We start from the raw sequence: 7,612 nt of genomic DNA on the forward strand, positions 1-7,612 counted from the left end.
GAGACATTACTTTGCCAACAAAGGTCCGTCTAGTCAAGGCTATGGTTTTTCCAGTAGTCATGTATGGATGTGAGAGTTGGACTGTGAAGAAAGCTGAGTGCCGAAGAATTGATGCTTTTGAACTGTGGTGTTGGAGAAGACTCTTGAGAGTCCCTTGGACTGCAAGGAGATCCAACCAGTCCATCCTAAAGATCAGTCCTGGGTGTTCTTTGGAAGGACTGATGCTGAAGCTGAAACTCCAATACTTTGGCCACCTCATGCGAAGAGTTGACTCATTGGAAAAGACCCTGATGCTAGGGGGGAATGGGGGCAGGAGGAGAAGGGGACGACAGAGGATGAGATGGCTGGATGACATCACTGACTCAATGGACATGAGTTTGGGTAAATTCCGGGAGTTGGTGATGGACAGGGAGGCCTGGCGTGCTGTGGTTCATGGGGTCACAAAGAATCAGACGCAACTGAGCGACTGAACTGAACTAATGGAAACACCCGGGCACCCAAGTAACTTGGTTTAGGAATTAGATTCTGGACTGTTTGGAGTTGAGATTTTTAGACCTGGCTTAGCCACTGATGATAACTGCCAAGGGATTTAACGCCCCTAAAATCTTCGTATCCTATCTGTAAAACTAAAATATCTATCTTTTTTTCCTAGCTATATAAAACCTTGTTTCTCTAAGAAATATTTTTGCAGAAGCCTGATATGTAAAACATTTAACAGAACAACAGCTCTGGATACAGGAGGGGAGGGCAGGCTCTTCCTTGATGACCTTCCTTGCCTTCACATGGTCTTGCACCTTCCCTCATTCCCAGAGAAGCCTAGAAGCACCCACGTATATATCCAGAAGGCTTCAGAGAGTCCTGTTGATGTAGCTGTTTGTACCTCAGTTTCCTCAGCTGTTGAATGGAAATAATAAATACCCCCACAGCATAGGTTATAGGAATTTAGTAAGTTAATACAAAAAAAGTCTTGGCACAGAGCCTGGACTAAAATATCCAGTAACTGTTAAACATCAGTATTATCATTACTGCCACTTGATTGTTAAGGTCTCCATCAACCAGAAGCATTAGGAATCTGTGATCATGCAGATGCACCATAAACATGCACTCACACACCCATGCGTGCATGCTAACTGACTTCAGTTATATCTGACTCTTTGCAACCCCATGGACTGTAGCCTGCCAGGCTGCTCTGTCTGTAGGATTCTCCAGGCAAGAATACTGAAGTGAGTTGCCATGCCACCACTCAACCTCCAACCTCCACTCCTTTCAAGACACAGGAGAGATATGATATTATTTCACAAAATGGATATATTCTGTTTCTATTGAAAGTAGGTTTTATAAAACAATATTTCAATATTTCTTTCACTCCTTGATTCACTTGACAAACATTTACAAAGCTCCCATTTCGTGTGCCAGGACTGGTATTAGGGATATAAATAGAAGAGACAAGGAAAGAAAGAGAGAACTCACATTAACAATGCTAGTTGGGCTGTGTCCAATGGCTAGTGACCCATGCATTCATTCACCCAACAAATATTTATTGTGCAACTACTATGAGCCAGGCAGCACGCTGAGGACACAGTGACAGTGAAGAAAAATCAGGACTCAGCCCTCTGGGGTTTTCATTTCTAAGGGGTGTAGATAGCAAGGGCTAAGAAATTACATGGAAAGAAAGAGCCATAGGGTGTGGGAGGAGGAGTGGAGGGAAGGAAAGGCAACCTGAGTGGAGAGAACAAGAGGACTTTGGCTGAGTTGATTCAAGAGAGGAACAAGGGTGTGGCCCCAGAAAAGGCGGGGCTAAAGGGAACAGTATGTACAAAATTATTTATCCAAGGAATTTCCAAAAACACTACTGTTTGCTTCTATTAATTTGTTCCTAGAAGGACACATATTACTTTTGGGGGAACTAACTTTTTTATTTTAAATGAGCTCTTTTATAAACAATTAGTGAAAGGACATTTGATACAAGAAATATGACTTTAATTATAACCTAGAATTAGTCTTCTTTTCATGAGAAATTGGCTAAGGTATTGTTTCACAGAACTTTTCATTCTGGAAAGTTAGTTTGAAAAGAAAGTAAATAAATGCTTTTAAGAGACACTGAGCATGACTTTCAATAGGGTGCCCAAGATTTACATTCAGGAAGCTGGGTTGGAAAGCTCCTTTATGCAGGAAAGAGCTAGAGATTTGGAGAAGACCCAAATTTGAATCCCCAATTTTTAGTAATTGAAATTCCTCTCTCTGAACCTATTTCCTCTTTGGTGAAATGTGGAGCCTGACATCTACCACAGAATGAAAATATCACAAGAGATAACAGATGTGAAAGTGACCCATAGATGTTAAAGCATATAAAAGCTATTTGTATTTATTTTAACTTCCTTTGTTTTCCTTGCCACAAGCATCATAAGATCAGATTATTTTTGTGACCCCGATTGCTTTGTATTAGGAAGGAAGAATCAATATCTAACAATGGCATTGGAATTGTCTTGGGCTCACATGTCACCAAGCACTCTCCAATATGATCTGTCAGTGAAGCCCATTCAAGCAAAGAACCTTCCGAAGCTGATCCTAAATTACTACACAAGTAGGACAGTTAAAGACAGACGTTCATTAAGACTCTGAGCCAGAGTCCAGCTTCCAGGACTCTGCCATCTGCCCTCACACACACCATACAACCTTGAGTTTATTCATCACCATCTACAATATCAACTCTTTCCTTCTTTTTTTCCCATCTGAATCCACCAAAAAACAACCTGTGTGTTCTTATACTGGTTAAGGTCTCTGATCTTTAGGGGGTTTTTTTGTTGTTGTTTTTTATCCATAAAAAGGACATGATAAAGGAAAACTACCCCATGAATTGTTTTCAGGATTAAAGGCGATTATGCATTGTAAGGATTTTACACAATTTGAGACTACTGTCAATACTCAAAATGTTTGCTATCATTACTATTACTTGTAGTATTTCCTTCCATCCCTCTCTTGCTTCCTTCTCCCCTGTTCTGTCACTAACTTGGCTCCTCCTTCCTCTGCACTCCCCACTTCCTCCTGCCTTCCCCTGTCTGCCTGCCCTTGCCCTGTGTGTCCTTGCCTCCCCTCACCCTGACAGCTTCCCCAGCCATGAGTCATGGGAGTTTGCTCCCACACTGGCTCCCAAAAGGCTGTCACTGGCAGGCTGGCAGGCTGCAGAGGAGACACAAGCCTGGGGCAGGAGACAACTGCTGCCAGGCTTTCATTCGCCAGATGGAGCCAGCCTGGAGCTTGACTTTAGGGACATTCTAGGACGCGAACAAGCATCTGTGGTGCCACCAGCCATTATTTTGGGGGACTGAAAGAGGACCAGAGTCCCTGAAGCCTGGGAAAAGAGAAATGTTGTATCACCCATCTTTGCTTAAAGGGGAGAATGATTGATTCTGGTCATTTTAAACCATTCTTTTAATATCTGGGAAACTCTCCACTAAGTCCTCTCTCCATCTGTAAGTGCCAGGGCCCTTAGCTGAGCCCTAAGCCTCTTCCCATCTCCTTCCACCCCTTATTTATCTCCCAGTTTGAATTTGGCATCAGACACTGACACCCACTGACTTGTCCTCTCTCCTCTGTGGGACTCAGAGCTCCTAGAGCACAATCCTCTGTCCTGTGACACTAATTGTTTTAGTCTTGTGCATGTGGGTAAGGAGCACACTTGGAATCAGAGAGACCATAATACTGTTTGCCAGTTTGTTGTTAGGACCCTGTACATAGTGTTAAATTCTCTATTTGCTCATTTATTCATTCAACAAATATTATTGAGCACCTACTGTGTCCCAGGCACTGTGCCAGGTGTTGGAGACAGAGGACTGAAGAAGGAAGGCAGTCTTTGCCCTCAAGCAGCCCACAGGAGGGAGACAGATGCAACAGAAATCACAAGCAGTAAAAATAATACACCGGGATGAGTCCCATAAATGAAACATTGAGGAACTAAGCTAAACATAACTGGGTGAGAAGGGTGGTGTGCTTAGTCACTCAGTCGTGTCTGACTCTTTGCGACCCCATGGAATATAGTCCACCAGGCACTTCTGTCCATGGGCATTCTCCAGGCAAGAATACCGAAGTGGGTTGCCATGCCCTCCTCCAAGGGATCTTTCCAACCCAGGGATCCAACCCAGGTCTCCGCATTGCAGGCAGATTCTTTACCATCTGAGCCATCAGGCAAGCCCTGTTTTAATGAAGTGGACAGAGATGGTCTAGAGCAGCAGTTCTCAGCCTCAGCACTATTAACATTTTGGGCCCAATAAGTCCTTGTTGGGGTGGAGGTGAGGCTGACCTGAGCACCGTGGGATGCTAAAAAACAGCATTGGTGGCCTCTACCCACTAGATGCCAGTGGCCATCTCTCACACTGTGGCAAAAAAAATGCCTCGAGACATTGCCAGTGTCCCCTGGGGAGTGGAGGAAAGGGACCAAAATTACTCCCAGTTGAGAACCTCGGCTTAGAGTATGAGTCACACAGACTCGAGTCTTTGAGTCCTTCTTCTGCCATCTATTTGCCATGGTGACTTGGAATAGGTAACTAAGCTCTGTGAGCCTGTTTCCTTGTGCATGTAACAGAGAGCTGCTGTGAGGCGTAACGTCTCTTAGTGCCATTATGAGGAAGAAATGAGGTTAACAGTTCACAGAAACCCCTCAGTAGCATAGCAGTTGCTGCTGCCGTCACTAACACTGCGTGTGTGTCTCTCCAACTGGCCTCTGGCCTCTGGCCTCTGGGGGACAGGAACTGGCTCACAAGCCTGTCTGTGCCCCCAGAGCCCACAGGTCAGAAGCCAGGACTCCTGACAAACCTGGTGAACCTCTGAAGCATAAATCTCACAGTCCCCCCTCCCACCCACCCACTCACACAGGACAGAAGAGATAATCAAGGCCAACACAGTGACTGGCTCTGATTGGACCCCAGGTAGTCCCAGTTCTCGATTTGATATCTGGTCAGAATCAGGCTTTTTTAGTGAAGAAAGAGGAGGCTCCTCCCTTCCCTGCTAAGTGTAGTCTGTACACTTTGGAAAGCTCATTCCCTCATGGGGAGTGGCTGATGAAAGATAATATTGCCTCTGGTCTTCCTCTTCTCCCTCAAACAATTGAAGGGGCCTTTCCTTTTCCCGTTTGGCTGGTTTGAAGCCCCTGATATGTTTCTGCATGTCAAATCTTGCCTCTGCACAGGATTTGAGGCTCAGCCAGACTGAAAAGCATTTGTTTTCAGACTTCCATGCCAATCTGGGGTGAGCGGGCTGGCATCTTGTGGCCTCTCCAGCTCTTCCTGAGTGTTCCACAGAACTGGTCTTGAGAGGAGGGACAAAGTCAAACTTTCTTCAGCTTCCTCATTCTTCTTGTTTGTTGGGGAATGTGTGATTGCAACCACTTTGTGCAAACTTCACACGCATCCTCACCTCATCATCCTGAAACTCTTTACAGATCTAATCATCCAGGATTCATTCATCTTCATAATGTTAGTCACTCAGTCGTGTCCAACCCCATGGACTATAGCCTGCCAGGCTCCTCTGTTCATGGGATTCTCCAGGCAAGAATACAGGAGTGGGTTGCCATGCCCTCCTCCAGGGAATCTTCCCAACCCAGGAATGGAACCCACATCTCCTGCACTGGCAGGAGGATTCTTTACCACTGAACCATCAGGGAAGCCCTCCTCCTTGACATAGATAAAAGCAAATCAAGAAGGGCATTTACAGAGTAAAGTAAGTCAGAAAGAGAAAAGCAAATATTATATATTAATGCATATATGGGGAATCTAGAAAAATAGTACAGATGATCCTATTTGCAAGGCAGGAATGAGATGCAGACATAGAGAATGGACAGGCGGACATGGAGAGGGGAGAAGGGAGTGAGATGAATTGGGAGATTGGGACTGACATATATACACTACCATGTGTAAACCAGATAGCTAGTGGGAAGCTGCTGTATAACACAGAGAGCTCAGCTTGGTGCTCGGTGGTGACCTACAGGTGTGGGATGGGAGTGGAGGTGGGAGGGAAGTCCAAGAAGGAGGGGATAGATGTATACATATAGCTGATTCACTTTGTTGTACAGCAGAAATCAACACAACATTGTAAAGCAGTTATGCTCCAATAAAAACAAAAGAAAAACAAGTGCATTTACCTTAGCAGTTTCATCCCCTAAGAAATTATTTCAAATATGCTCTGAGGCCTTGCTTGTCCTGTGCCTGGCAATTTTTGCTCAAGTCCTTCACAGCTTCCAGATCCTGTGCTGAAGCAATTTTGGCAAGAGAAAATACGGCCTGATTTAAAAAAAAACAGTGTTTCCCGAAAAACGATAATATACAAGATTCTATTCTGAGCACTGTGGTGGTTACAGTAACAAGTTCAGCCCAGTGCTCTGTGATGCCCTGTTATGGCTGCACAAAAGTGTTCAATGAGTGTTCATTGGGTGAGGGTGTGGCTCTCTCTAGAGGGGAGCGAGGATTAGAGGACGGATGTCTGTTGAACACCTGCCATGTACCAAGACCTTTCTGGGCACTCTTGGTCTGAAGGCAAACAAGACGATCCTGGAGACAAACTTAGACCTGGAAAAGATAGGTCGGTCCACAGCAAATGTAATGTCATTTGGTAAGTGCTAGGGCTGGAGAAGACTCATGAGAGTCTCTTGGACAGCAAGGAGATCAAATCAGTCAATCCTAAAGGAAATCAACCCTGAATATTCATTGGAAAGGCTGATGCTGAAGCTGAAGCTCCAATACTTTGGCCACCTGATACAAAGAGCCGACGCACTAGAAAAGACTCTGATGCTGGGTAAGACTGAGGGCAGCAGGAGGAGGGGGCAACAGAGGATAAGGCATTGGATGGCATCATTGATTTAATGGATATGAGTTTCAGCAAACTCCAGGAGGTAGTAAAGGATAGAGAAGCCTGGCATGCTGCAGTTCATGAGGTCACAAAGAGTCAGACATGATTGAGTGACGAACAACAGCAAAGGAGAAGGCTATGAATACTGGAAGAGTGGTGCTCGGCCAAGCCTGGGGGTCAGAGAAACCTTCCTGGAGGAAATGATACCCAAACTGAGTCATGAGAAGTGAGAATGATAGATCAGAATAGATATTTTAGATGACAACCAGAGGCATGAGGGCTGGTGGGAAGTAAAACAACTGGGCTTCACTAAAGTGTCAAGAAAAAGGCAGGCAGTTGCAGAGAAGGCAATGGCGACCCACTCCAGTACTCTTGCCTGGAAAATGCCATGGACAGAGGAGCCTGGTGGGCTGCAGTCCATGGGGTTGCTGAGAGTCAGGCACGACTGAGCGCCTTCACTTTCACTTTTCACTTTCATGCATTGGAGAAGGAAATGGCAACCCACTCCAGTGTTTTTGCCTGGAGAATCCCAGGGACAGGAGAGCCTGGTGGGCTGCCGTCTCTGGGGTCGCACAGAGTCGGACACGATTGAAGTGACTTAGCAGCAGCAGCAGCAGAGAATGAGACAGCAGGCAGAGTCAGGGACTGTGAAATGAAGGGCCCTCATGGCAAATGTGCACACAAGCTGCCCAGAGCCTGCAGACCAATCAATGGCTCCTGTAGGGTCGGCCTCAGTCACAGAGAGTCATGGGGTCTGAGTCCCAGCCAGCAA

Source organism: Bos indicus, chromosome 7, assembly GCF_029378745.1.
Source record: "Bos indicus isolate NIAB-ARS_2022 breed Sahiwal x Tharparkar chromosome 7, NIAB-ARS_B.indTharparkar_mat_pri_1.0, whole genome shotgun sequence".
NCBI classification, from domain to species: Eukaryota; Metazoa; Chordata; class Mammalia; order Artiodactyla; family Bovidae; genus Bos; species Bos indicus.